We start from the raw sequence: 15,122 nt of genomic DNA, 5'->3' as shown, positions 1-15,122 counted from the left end.
TTTTTGGCGCCGTTGCCGGGGACACAAGGATTTTAAGAAAGTTAGGAATCAACGGCCGAATTTTTTTTTCTTATTTTTCTATTTTTTAGGATTTTTTCTTAAATTTTCAGCTTCTGCAGAGCTCAGCACGGGCCGTGCCTGGTCAAACACGGGTCATGCCCAGCGTTGTTTCTGGCAGTTTTTATTTTCCGAGTTACAGAGAGTTGAGCACGGGGCAGTGTCGTTGTAGCATGGGGCCGTGTTGAGCTCCCCAGTAACAGGGATCCGGAAAACAATTACTGTATCTCCGACCGCGGACCGTGTTCATCTGAGCACGGGGCCATGGTGAAACTTCTGACCAATGTTCTTTTTTGTTTTTATTGCAGGACTTGGAACCCAGGCGCCACATCTGAATGTTCTACACAGTGTATGAGTTCCAGTTCTAGTAGAGACATAAAAGAACCTCTAGATAAACCCGAACGCTTTCTAAGAAAAAGACTTAAAGCTTAAAACCAAGAGAAAGTTTTGGGGGACCCACTTCCAATGGCGGATCAACGTACCCTCATGGATTACCTACGACCCACGTAGGTAATCTTGGCGCCGCTATCAATACACCAAATGTCTAGGCCAACAACTTCGATCTTTGGCCGCATTTGATACAAATGCTCCAAAACTCTGCAACCTTTAATGGGCTTGCGGACGAAGATCCCATTTACATATTACTAACTTCTTGGAAATATGTGATACTTTTCGGATCAATGGAGCATCAAATGACGCCATCCGCCATCGAATGTTTCCATTTTCACTAAAAGACCGAGCTAAGGCTTGGCTTAATACCCTCCCAGTTGGTTCGGTAAACATCTGGGATGAACTAGCCCAAAAAATTTTATATAAGTATTTCCCTCATGCTAAAACGGCTAAATTAATGACTGAAATTAACACATATTCACAAGAGGATGGGGAATCCTTATATGAAACTTGGGAAAGGTTCAAGGAGCTACTAAGAAAGTGTCCTCATCATGGTCTTGCAGTATGACAACAAGTATTCACTTTCTATAATGGGTTGTTGCCACACACAAGACAAACACTTGACTCTAGCTCCGGGGGACTTTTAGGTAATCGTCGCCCAAATGAAATTTATAATCAAATTGAGGAAATTGCTCAAACCAATTTTCAATGGCACTGTCACACCCCGATATTTCCACATATTACCGGTAGGCCCGGCGGGGAGTATCGTGACGTAGTTGATATCATCATTGTCAATACACACAATAATATATCACAATGGAAGGCTGGGTAAATAAACTATTACAAACCATACTGTCTGAGTGTTCGAGTTTAAGAATATACAGACTGGAATGTAATAAGATCCACAGGCGGATCATAAATGTACAAAGAAACAAAAACAACAGACTTCAGGTATTTTATGGATTTGCAAGATCCTCTATGACACCCTATAGCTCCAGCCTATTACGAGAGGTACCTGTCAATCAGTCTTTAAGAAAATACGTCAGTTTACACTAGTAAATACAATTAACTGACTCTTTTGAAAACATTTATGAAAAATTGATTTAAGTGCACATGGCACAAACCATTTATAACTTGGGACAATCTTTAATAAAACCTTGTATACAGTTTTACATGTTTGTCACACATATGGGGCCGGTTTGGAAGCCGGTCGTGATTAACTGACTCACCACTTATAAAACCCACGGAGGAGTTATCCCCAACTTGTGGGTAATTTAATATTTAGCATTTACATCTGTCAGGTGCATGCCTGCACCCCGTGCATAGGTCGTGGCCATTAATAACTTAAATGAGCCGATGTGACATCTGTGCTTGTAATCATTGTAAACAATTTCAGTTATCAATGAAATAAAGTTATTTGATCCCAATGTTTGTTTATTTGTGTTTGATGTTTTTCATGTTTTGACTTTTATCCGATTTCAAACTCTATATCGCTTTCTGGAGAATTATACGCAAACTGGTGCGTAAACGTAATCAGTTAAACGCGACAAATACTCCGGAACATCAATTTATGCTTAACATACCTTAAATAACCTTTACATAACTTAGAAATAAGTTTTGAAGGCTTTGGTATGGCAAAATCTAGTTTATTCGCTTACAGGGACTAAAATTGACAAACTGCGAAAGTATGCCGATTTGAACTGTAACAAACATTCCGGAACATGCCCGTAAGTTAAACACACCCTAAATATCCTTTACATAGCTTAGAAATAGGCTTTGAGGGGTTCGGTGTGCTAAAATAAACTTTTGGGTCATTCAGGGACTAAAAGCGTCAAAAAGTGCATAAGTTTGCATTTTCGCGCATAACTTACGTTCTGGATACTTCCGGACATCCATGCAAGCTTTAAAATATTTTATTTCAATGTTTGGCATGAGAAAAATCCATTCGTCGCGCAATTTGGATCGTTTTTCGCGCTTATGCGCATTCCGTCGTAATTAAGCAAACATCACGATCGTACGGCCAAACGAACCGACATCCAAAATATTTTTGGGCATGTTTTGAGTTCCCTACACTTTAACTTCATTTTAGAGCCTTGAAATGAGGTTAACGGGGCTTAAACGTGCCAAAAATTGGCCAAAATGCATGTTTCTGAAGTTCATGGACTAAAACTATTATTTCTGAATAGTCAGCCAGGCGGGCCGCGTAAGTCTCTATGTGTATCTTACGCGGGCCGTGTGAGAGGCCCAGTAACAGAAAACCAGTTTCTGAAACAGCAGCTGGTATTCATTGAATTTGGACATGCTTTTGATCAATCTATGGGCAAATTTTGATGGTTTTCTAGCACCCCTTGTATTACAAAACAATGCGCACAAGTGGAGGGTCTAGATCGAAGCTCGTTTCCCGATAAACGATCCTAACGGTTCTAGAAATCCTATAAATACCCCCCACCCTTTTCCTTCATTCCTCACTTGAATTCTGAGATTTTCTCTAAGTTGGAGTGGTTATCACTTCATACCTGAGAAATACTTGGAATTCAATCTTGCGGGGACCTTCTGTAAGTATTCTTTCGCGTTTTTCATTCGTTTTAGCGTTAAAGTCAAACTGCGTTTGACTTTCTGCATTGATTGATTTATGGTCAATGCGAAGTTCGTTTGAACTTCATAACGTGAGCGTAATCACGATGGTTATAGTCCCTAGTGACTATACCTACTGATTACCACGTCATCTAGGCTCAGTGACGAGTCGTAGTTTCGGCCAAAATGCGTTTTCCTGCGTGTTTTGTAACCAAACTACTCTAGGGTATTAAAACCGTTTGTTTTAATACCAAACCTGTTTTCTAACTTTACTAAACATGATCTAGCATGTTTAGCTCGTCGCTTTTAGAATTGTGCTTGTCTAGGGTCGTAAAGGTAAGCGATCTAAACAATCGCTTATGCTTTCGAACCCGACCCATTTGGTTGGTCTTTAGGATCCGACCAAATACTTTAGGTGACCATAATGTATAGGGAATAACCTTCCGAGGTTATACCTTATGGTCACGTCGTTTAAGTAGTTGTATGATAAGTAGTTCTTATGCCTTAGGAAAATTACCAAAATACCCTTTTTACGCTAAAATTCATTTTAAGCCTATGTAACATAATTTTTGGTATCTAAATTGATGTAACAACAATATTAAACATATTGAGGCATATGTTACTTGTCATAGGGCTAATTAGGCGTTCCAAACGCGTTTTACGCGAATGACGCGTTAAAGTAGCATAAGCTACCTAAACGGGTCGTAACGGGTCAAAAGCACTTAGGATAAGTTTCGTTTTAGTATGTAGGCTTTGTTAAACCATACTACATAAGTTCCCATACTTATTTGGTCTACGAACCCTCGTACTACCCGATCCGCCGAATAGGTCCGTTTATTAATGTAGATACCTATATAGGTGCCGTTTGATTCCGTGATCTTCTAGCTTTGCTTGGTGGTTATCCTAAGACTTCTAAGCAATCTCAAGTGAGTACATAGTCCCCTCTTTTATTGTTTTTCAAACATTTTGGGGTGAAACACATGTGCCTACTTGTTACTTTCATGTTTTTCGTGTTTTCACATCATATACTTGCTATGTTCATTAGTACATTATGAGTACATGATTTCATTGTGTTTTTGCTATGTATGTTCATTGTGTGCATACTTAGTACATCGTTTTACATGACATTTCACGCTATGTATGTTCATCATACTTAGTGCATTTGTTTTACATCACATGCTATGTATGTTCATCATGCTTAGTACATTTTCATCACATGCTTACAATTTAGGTATGACATTTGGTTTGTTTAAGTGGGACCATATACATTCATTAACTTTGATCACGCCGCTCGTTAGTAGGTAATGGTACCATAGAATTTGACAACTCCCGTTCCTAACATCCTGGGTATGTTTGGATGGAAGGAATGACTGAATTCGATTAAACATAACACAGATAGACCTTTAATTTGTTTAAAGGTTTATCACCACAGTCGCAAGGCTTGAATGTATGCATTTTCACAATACCGCATAAATGTTTGTATTCAGTATAGCATGCATTTTCCACAAAACATAACATTGATTTAAACCATGTTTTACTTCAATACATTGTTTTGTGCATTTTTACCTATGGTTTAGTTGATACATATTTCACTTGCCATACATGACATTTTGTTTACACATTACTTGATTGACATTTGACATAGACATTTTGATATTGATATACACATTTCATGGTCTACATTTTGACATAAACATTTTGTTTAGGTGGGACCATATACATTCATTAACTTTGATCACGCCGCTCGTTAGTAGGTAATGGTACCATAGGAATTGACAACTCCCGTTCCTAACATCCTGGGTATGTTTGGATGGAAGGAATGACCGAACTCGATTAAACATAACACAGATAGACCTTTAATTTGTTTAAAGGTTTATCACCATAGTCGCAAGGCTTGAATGTATGCATTTTCACAATACCGCATAGATGTTTGTATTCAGTATAGCATGCATTTTCCACAAAACATAACATTGATTTAAACCATGTTTTACTTCAAAACATTGTTTTGTGCATTTTTACCTATGGTTTAGTTGATACATATTTCACTTGCCATACATGACATTTTGTTTACACATTACTTGATTGACGTTTGACATAGACATTTTGATATTGATATACACATTTCATGGTCTACATTTTGACATAAACATTTTGACGTGGTTTTCACAAAGACATTTGACAAATGGTTTACACATGGGCAATTTACATTGGTGGTTTGTTTGGGTAAGTGATTTAAGTGACGAGACGTGTGTAATGTGATACAAGCATGGTGGATACGCCGCTGGTACTTCCTATATATAAGTGCTTGTATTATATTACATGGCGTAACGTTATTTAAATCATTCAATTGGATTTATACATTTTTACAAATAACATATTTTTCACAAGACATTGTTTTACAAAACAGTTTATTTATTACAACTTATTTTACTTGGTTATTTATTTAACCATACATTGTTCTTTTACTTATACATATCATCTGATTTTATCACTTTTTAAACTATTTACAAAACAAAACAATTTACAAGGTTCATGACTAACTTTTATTAAACATTTTCTTAAACTTAAGTCATGAATCCTATTTTCACAAAACCTATGTATCTCACAGGCATTTTTATGCTGACATACCTATTTTCACATGTGTTTCAGGAGCTAATGCATAGGATGTTCGTGACACGCTAGGGTGGACTTGGGCCTTAGTGACATAAAATGGAGCTAGACTAGTTAAAACATGTTATGTACTCTTTGTTTCAGTTGTTTTAAGACAATGTATCTCCTTTGTTTGATAAATAAAATATAACTTTGTATGCCATGGTTGTGAAACAATAATTCTGTTACAACACTCCCCGACGTTTCCGCCACGATTTGATGTTTTACGTGGTCGGGGTGTGACAGCCGAGGATATCCAGGACACGGTCGTTAACCCCCAATGTTTATGTTATCAAACAATACAGACTAAAACGGGTTATGCAGATTTATTATATCACAATCCGATTAAATAATCTCATACCCGACCAAGCGGTATTATTATAATACCGTATCCCAAGCCCATATAAGGGAAAATAAGTTAAAAGTATTTACCTGATGCTAGTAAAATCCTAAAGCTTTTTGAAGGCACCTTCTACCGGAAGCTATTTAATCTGTATAGATGGTTTATTAACCTATTAGGATGCTAACGGGTCTTTAATTAAGTCAAGGACTTAGACCGGCTAGCTAGAAGGAAACCTTACGGTTCTAAACGCTAGATTAAGCGGAGACCGGAATAGAATGTGGTTTAGACCCGACAAGCTTGGATACTTGTATAATATGGGTAAACTAAACACATTCTGGAAAATGAGAATATAATGATAAAGTTAAGCCCGTTTCGGCTATTTTACGTAAACTAGTCACGTAAACCGATCCGAACGCATAATCGCACAACGGGTAACCAAATAAATTATATGCAGGTCTTAATCGTTATTATGCTCAAAATATGTTATTACATCAGTAAGATGTTAACATATATGCCCAAAAAGTAATTTAAACCAAAATAAGTCCCATAAGGACATTTTGGTAATTTTAATGTCCATAAAAGAGTTTAAATGTGAAACAGAGTTGCAGGTCTGATTTAATCAGTAAAAGTATGTATTTTTATAAGTTATAGCAGTAGGGTATTTTATATATATGAAATTTATCTTATATAACCAAACTATGCACCGTAGGGGCATTTTGGTAATTTCACATAGGATTTAAAGGTCAAAAATAGACTTCTGAGTTTAAAAACTTTAGCTTACTGTTTAGTTATATAAATTAGCTTAAAATATCAGTAGGTAATAAGTTTTATATGCCAAATATAGTTTTAACTCAAACTATGTGCTAAAAACGCTTAGAAGTTGGTTTTAAGGGATATTTGGGTTAAAATAGGAAATCTGAGTTTTTGATCAGTTTATAAGGTTCAAAATATTTTATTTATCATGTAAAATCAGTAGCAAAAAGTTTGGCATTGAAATGTTATGTAAAACTCATTTTATGCACAAAAAGGGTAAAACCGACAATTACCGAATTCAAGCTATAATCCTATGTTATGCTCAGCCTAAAAATAAATAAAAATCTTCAAAAATCCCAAAATATTATTTTACATCAGTAGGTAAAAAGTTTGGTATAAAAAATCGGGTTTAGATAGGCTTTATGCTAATTACGCCATTTAAATACTAAAAAGCTCCTTAATTACGCTATTGTGCATAACTCCTAATCTAGACCTCAAACTGATGTCAATTTTTTGGGAAAAGTCTAAATATCAGTAGCAAAGGTGTTAGTCCATTCACATTGCTAAAAATCTCAGTTGTGTGTCAAAAGGGCGTTTATGGCGTTTTTAAGCATAATTACGATCAAGTGCATATAATTCAAACCATTAGGCATCATGCAATATAACTTCAGAGGGTTATACTACTGAGTAATGTGGTCCTAATGGAAGCTTAAAACATGGGAGAATTAAGCTTGAACGGGTCAGAACTGAAAGTCAAAGCAAAAGTCAAGCTTTTGCGACTTTCGGTTAAAAACTGACCTTAGACTACTAATTGTCGGGTTAGGACTGATAAAACATGTTTTAATATTAATTACCAAGTCATTAGAATGCTAAAATATAATTTAGATCCTCTGGTTTATTAATTTTAATCATTTTCAAACATTCTGTCCAGTTTGATTTTTTGTCAAACTACTTTGACCCGACAATTGACTAGTCAAACGAGATAACTAGGAGGTGCCCTTTTAGGGGTTAATCACCTACCTTAATATGGTCCCATAACCACTTTCAATTTGATCAGTGGCTGGTCCATATGTAATTGTAGGATCGTGATCTGACCCGATTGAGTCGTTCAGAGGCGTTTAACTACGTTTCAGGTGCGGAATTACAAGAAATGTAGGTAGAAACAGCTGAATCTGCACTAAAACTGCTGATTGTATTGATTAACACACGATTACATGCAGTTCTTCATACCGGCAGCACTTCGGCGTGGAATACAAGAGAATCGTTCACTCTGGTTTCGCTCAAATGACTGCTATATATAGGCCCAATGGTTTCGCTTATATGGACATGTCCATATAAGCGAAACCTCATATGTCACATAAGCGAAACTACACGCTTATGACCATATGAGCGAAACCTCTATGTAAAACATATACAAACTCCTATTTTCTCGTAACACGTGCCCTAATCTATACAATACAATGTATGACTCGATCCAAGACGAAGTCGACAGATGTAGTGCAACAACAGACTCCCCCTCAGATGTTGACGAAGTCGTCCATCGAGTCACAACAATGCTGTGTCTTCAGATCTTCAGTCTTGATCAGTCTCTGGGCTTTTCTCTCTATCTTCAGACTCCTCTTCTCGATTTGCTGGCATTCTTTTGTTCTTCAGCAACATCTGATACAGGATCGTTGTCTGACTCTTCATGTTCCAAGATCGAGACCTGGCTCAAACTATAGAGACTTCAATTTTCAGGATCGAAACTTGGATAAACCTGCACATACTTAACCCAGAAGTAAATCTTCTAAATTTAACAATTTGTAGTGCACCAACTCCTGATAGTCAGATGACTCCCTCTCATAGCATATGCACCAACTATCACTCTCTCTCAATTCACACATACATGATGAACCACTTTGTTGATTTAAAACATATTTTGACAATTAAGATATACTCCCCCTCACAACAATGTCATCATGTTTAGCATTCGGAATTTTGAAAATCAGCTTTCCAACATCAGTTGTCGAAAATCTTTTTGACTTTTTCAAAAGTTTATGCTAAAACACACACAAAATCTTTTTGGATTTTCTGAAAGAAAGTAAATGACATCACTTGTAAAATCAGAATAAAGCAGAAACTAAAATATTTACAGACAATATTTTTGTGAGTTCGTGTAAGAGGATCATATCAGTTCATAAGACATGTCACTAACACCATTAAGCTGCATTGCATTTTAAGTTTTAAACAATTCACCTAGACTGTCAGTATATTGGTCCACTTAAGTTTTCACACAAAGTTCAACTGATCCGAGATACGAATTAATGTTTTAAGCACTTAAACTTATTCGTGTGTCCTACTTCTTGAATATACTCCCGTATCCAGATCCCAATATTCAGTCTTACAGGTGAGTATACCACAACTGATATCTGTCAGGGGTTAGATGTGAGGGCCGTGAGAGCTCAGGTCGATACTTCCATATACGCAAAGAGATGACGGCTACGACTTTTCGGTGTGTCCCCTTTAGAGGATCTTTTGATTACAACAGCAACGACTATCAATTTTATTGTTTCATCAGCTTGCTGAGGGCGATGCTATGTTTCAAGCATTTGCAGAAAGCATTATCCGGGGACTAGGTCAGTACTTCCATACAGCAGAAGTCCTGGGATAATACCCCAGATATCACTGAGCATAAAGACCTAGTATCTCAGAATAAGGGACCTTTCAAACAAGATTTCAGGGGTTACCTATATATTCAAGTCGTTGTTAACCCACAGAACAAGCAAGTTTGAAATTTTTATGTTTATATCTCGTCACAATTTACTAAGTGTGTAAAAACCTACTGGTATATCTTCAGTGAGATTGTTTACCACATTTTCTCATTACATTTCTTTAGCATGTTGTGACAGCCTACTGATGTACTATCATTTCCTCTTTTTCACAACAAAACTCATTTTTGATTTTATCATATTTTTGTATTTTTCAAAATTTTCTAATGTTTTTGGATTTTCTGAAAATATACTACTCCCCCTAAAATGCAAACACATTAAAGAAATTTGAAAACTATTTAAACTCTTGACCCACTAGAACACAAAACAAACTGTACAAAACTTGACAACTGACATCGAATTGCATCAATTCGCCATCCACTAAGGCATAAACAATCAGAACTCCCCCTTTCACAAACCATTTTCTCATTTAGATCTCAAAACACTTAAGTTTGTTTTAATCAAAATGATTTTTCCGGAAAATGAGTTTGTTTTTACCACTTGTAGATTACACATGGGTTAAAATCGGGGTTATGGTTCATCATCTTGTCAGTTTTTATGTTAGTAAATCAAGTACAACTTAATGTCCCTGATTTACCGTTTTGCACTCAAGTAATTACTGTGCCACTTGCAAAAAAAAAAAATAATCACTTGTAAGATCATAATCAATACCACTAGTAGGTATGACCAATCAAAAACCACTTGTAGGAATGAGTCATCTACATTAACCTCTTTACCACTTGTAAAATTAGACACAAAGATGTCGATTCCTGCTTCTCAATTACCAACCTGGAAGCTCCGGCGTAGTCCTTTAACCTGTAAAATTTAAACACTTTCAAAATCTTTCATGCAAACTTTACAATCACTAGAATGATGCCGATTCCTGATCCACAATAAAAACTTGGGATCTCCGGCATAGTCCTAAGACTATTATGGGAAACAGACTTCCATCCAAGTCTTCTCAGACTTGATGGCTTTCAATTCTTGCGCAGTGGGGTTGTATGTTGCCTTTTTAGTAGCGTAAAAATCCTTAACCCCCTTTGCTTTCCCATTCAACATTTTTCCAAATATTTTCTTTACACTTCCATTAAATGTTTTCTCGACATCAAATTCATTTTTCTTTTTATAAAACTGATTCGAGATTTCAATTTTACCAACTTTCTTTTTAACCTCTTCAAACTTCAGTGATGGAAATTCTTCATCATTCACTGAAATGTTCTTCTCACCTTGTGGCTCCTCTGGCTTTGTGGAACCAGATTCATCGCTGACATTCTCACTAACCTTTTTAACAATCCACACTTGGTTATTCTCGGCTCTTTGTTTGATAACATTCTTTTTAGAACACTCACCGACCTCATAAGTTGAGTTTTCAAAAACTTTAAGTTTTTCGGTTGGTGGTTCAACATCAACAACCTTTTCTTTCAACTTCTGAGAAACTCCTTGTTTTGTTTTGACATTTTTCTGACAGTTCCATGCAATATGACCAACTTCATTGCATCTGTAACAGGTACGAGTTTCTTTTGGATATGACGCTTCAGTTCCATTCTTCTTCTTTACAGCAAGAAACTCCTGGTTTGACTGTCTCCAGAACGGTTTCTTCTGTTCATCTTCTGAACTTCCACCTGACACAAATTCTGTTTTTGTATTAGGATTTTTCATATTTTTATGATTTTCTGGTGGAATAAAGCCAAGACCTTTCTTTTTGTAGCTACAATTTTGGTTAGGTTTCTTTTGAAAACCAGGACCAGAATTGTAACCATTTTTCTTGTTTAGACGTTGTTGAATTCTTGAAGTGTACTTTTTAGGTTTTTCATTAAGATTCAAATCTTTTATTTCAGAAATATTAATTTCTGTCATTTTGAAAACCTTTTTGATCATGTCAAAACAAACACTTCTTATTGGAAACTCTTTGTTAGAATATAATTTGTCCGAATCATTTAAAGTGTATGCTACTTCAAATGTTTCATCATCCAAATTTGCTTTCGATAACAAAAATTCTTTACTGTAAAACCGTTTGACCGACGATTTTTGACTGTTGACTGACGAATTTGACCCTCCAGACTCAGACTTTGACTCATCCTCATTAGTATCCAACACCTGATCGACCACCTTTTTGATTAACTCAGACTCATGATCAGTGTCAGACGAGGTGAACGTGACATCAATGTTTTCTGGTAATTCATCAGTTGTGTTGGTTTTTAGCTTTATATTGACTGCTTTTTCAAGTTGCTCCTCGTTTGGTTTTCTAGGAGAATACCCTTCCCAAATCGGAGGCGGACACTTGTTATAGCTAACAGTCGGTTTCTTACCACAATCTTTCTTCTTCTTTGGCTTCTCATCTTTAAACACTTCCATACCTGCAACAGTTGGGTAAATACGGTCAATGAGATAATCAGAACTTGAATAACTTTGTAATAATCGTCTAATTCTCTCATTCTCGATTTTCTCTGTCTCCAACTCTTGCTTCCATTTAGCACTCTCTTCAATGTAAAAATTGATGGCTTTTTGCTTTGTCATCATCACAGCATTCATCATTGTTAGTGCTTGTTCTTTTTCTGAGGTTGTCTTTTGTAGACCAGTTTCTGTTTTATTCAAGACATCATAAGATTCTTTTACATAGTTGAGGTTGAACAATAACTGCTCCTTCTTCTTTTCATACTCAGCAATTATTTCATCTTTTGCTGCACATCCTTTGCATGCTTCCAAACACTTCATGCAAGGCTTGACAACTTCAACAATCTTCTCAACTTCGATTGTTTTCACTATTTCAACCACCTTTTCTTTCTCTATCACCTTCTCAGCTTCAGACATCTTTTCTTCTTCTTTCACTTGTTCACTCTCAACATTCTTCTCAGCAACACTCTCAATACTCTTGTTCTGAACAGAATCTTCAGATTTCATTTGTTGTTGTTCTTTAGCAGTCCGTTTCTCCTTCAGTTTCTCCATGCGATCTGCAAAATAGAAATGAAAACTTTCAGGAGAAAGATGAGTTTTAGCAATATTGATATGTTTTTCTTCCTCATCATCACTGCTACTATCAACTGGTGATTGATCAAACTGTACAGATTTTTCAGAATCAGCATCTGATACACCAGAATCAGATGGTGTTTGATCAAATACAACTTCCTTTTCTGAACTAACATCATTCTGTACACTCTCATCAGTACTCTGAAAACTTTCATCAACACTTTCTAAGCTTTCATCAGACGTAACAGACTGTTCCTCCACACTTTCTATAGTCACACCAATAGATCTCATCCAGGTGGTAAACATGTCTGGTTCTCTGACAATCTTGGCAATGAAAGCTTTGAACTCTCCCTTTTCATCAACAAACATATCCCAGCTGAAGCCTTCAGGTAGTCTTTCATCATCTTGATCAACTAAACAGGCTTTGCTATCAGGAGATATGTAGTTGCTCCAGTTGAAGTCCACTAAACATGCTCTCTTAGAATCTTCAATCTTCCTACCATGAGCCGTCTGTGAGTCTTGTGATTGACCAATCTGCTGATAAATGGCTTTTCGGTAGTAATCATCTTTTCTGAACGGATTCTGAGCACCACTAGCTTCTCTACCCTTGCACTCTCGTTTGAAATGACCTTCTCCCTGCATCGAAAACAAGTAACTTTAGATTTATCAAAACCTAAAGTAGATACATGAGCATCAAGAAAGTCATTTCTCCCGGTAATCGTTTTAAACTTTTCAGCACGTCTGAGTACACTTGCAAGACACCATTTGATATCCATTAATTCCATCTCTTCGGCGTCTATCTGATCGTAATCCTCATTTGTAAGCATAGGATTTCCGATCCGACCAGCAACAAGACCCTCATATGAAAGCAATACAGAACCAAGTAGAGCCATGTGATCTTTAGCAGTATCCTCAGAAAAACTTTGACCTTCTGGAAGATTTAGAGCTATGTTGCACTGAATCACATAACCATTTCCTGTCTTTGTGCTTTGAGATTGAAAACTTGAATTTGACTCTTTAGGATTAACACTCGGAAATGATGAGAATCCACTGCTGCTTTTGCTAGAACCCTGATCAGCCTTTTCTGATGAATCTCCAGCACTGAATGCAGTTTGGATTTTCGGACTTCTCTCAGATTCTGGAACCGGAACACTGCCTTTGTAATACATCTTTACATCCTGTTGACCACTCGGACTGTTCATCCTAGCAATCTTCTGCTATTCCAAATCCTGACTTTCAATCTTTTCGATAAACTGAGAGATAGTTAAGTCTTCATAAACACCCGTGTTTTTCAGAATCATCAAATACGTTCCCCATTCTTTCTGTGGTAGTGCATCGGCTAGCTTGTCCACCCACTCTTCACGATCTTTTGTAATACTCAACATCGACATTGATCGTACAAGGTGACAGTATCGTTCAATCAGCTTCTTCGTGTCTTCTCCCGGTAGACTGCTGAACAGATCAAACTCTTTCTTTAGTAACGCTTTCTTACTTTTGATCATATTCTCACTACCCTCAAATTTGACTTTAAGTGCATCCCAAATTGACTTTGCAGTTTTGTCATGCTGTAGCAGAATGAATATGTCTTCTTTTATAGCTTGCTGAAGCAGACTGATCATCATTTTCTCTGCTTTGTACATAACCCGTTCCTGATCTGTGAATTCTGATAACTCTTTTAAAACCTGTAAATCTGTTCGAGGCAACACGTATTTCTTTAATATGCATTCCCAAGACCTAAGATGGTTTGCCTGAACCCAGTTCTCAAATCTGTCTTTCCACCCATAATATTCTTCGATACTCATCAATTTCGGGGGCTTTTGGGTGGTACCCGTCTCGTTTTCTATATTTATAGCTTGAACAACGGCGGCTGGACCAGACGGTGTTGCGCACGCGTTGTAGAACTCAGTATCCATGACGATTTAACACGTTTTTCAAAATCTGTGACAAATAAGCGAAACTTGATGTTTTTACACAAGAGCGAAACCACAGATGTCCACAAAAGCGAAACTATGAGGTTCAGAAGAGCGGAACTATTGATGTCCTTTGGAGTGAAACCTTGATGTTCTTTGGAGCGAAACTATCAAGTTCAAAAGAGCGAAACCACTTCAACTGTATGACACAGGAGCGAAACTAGTATGTCCACAAGAGCGAAACTACTTGATTTTGGAGCGAAACCTCTTATCTTTGTGACACAGAAGCGAAACTACTTGATTTTTTCGAGCGAAACCTCTCAACTTTGAGACACATGAGCGAAACTATGTGTCCAAATAAGCGAAACTACACTATGTCCGAAAAAGCGGAATCAAGTCCGAAGGTGATTTTATCCATTTTTAGTCCGTATTTTGATCTGAAACTTTCCAGGGTTTGTCTATGTTCAATTGCGCACAGTCTGTGAAATTTTGAGCAGATTACGACCGTGAAAATTTTCTGAATTGAATAAAGAAGGTGTAGAAGTAAGAAATGATGATGAAATCCAGCTAATCTCTGCAGAACTCCTCCTCCCAAGCTCTGATACCACTTGTAGGATCGTGATCTGACCCGATTGAGTCGTTCAGAGGCGTTCAACTACGTTTCAGGTGTGGAATTACAAGAAATGTAGGTAGAAACAGCTGAATCTTCACTAAAACTGCTGATTGTATTGA

The 15,122-nt window shown here is 36.9% G+C and overlaps 1 non-coding gene across 1 annotated transcript; it reads right to left on the bottom strand.

Moving 5' to 3' along the window:
* Window positions 1-898: 898 nt before the first annotated feature.
* LOC118491737 lies at window positions 899-1,005 on the bottom strand. The gene has a single exon (XR_004892182.1). It is a non-coding gene; the product is annotated as a small nucleolar RNA R71 (small nucleolar RNA).
* Between the last annotated feature and the right edge of the window lie 14,117 nt (window positions 1,006-15,122).

The sequence above is a fragment of the Helianthus annuus genome, chromosome 4 (assembly GCF_002127325.2).
Source record: "Helianthus annuus cultivar XRQ/B chromosome 4, HanXRQr2.0-SUNRISE, whole genome shotgun sequence".
NCBI lineage: Eukaryota > Viridiplantae > Streptophyta > Magnoliopsida > Asterales > Asteraceae > Helianthus > Helianthus annuus.
This window is presented reverse-complemented; position numbering and strand designations above follow the sequence as displayed.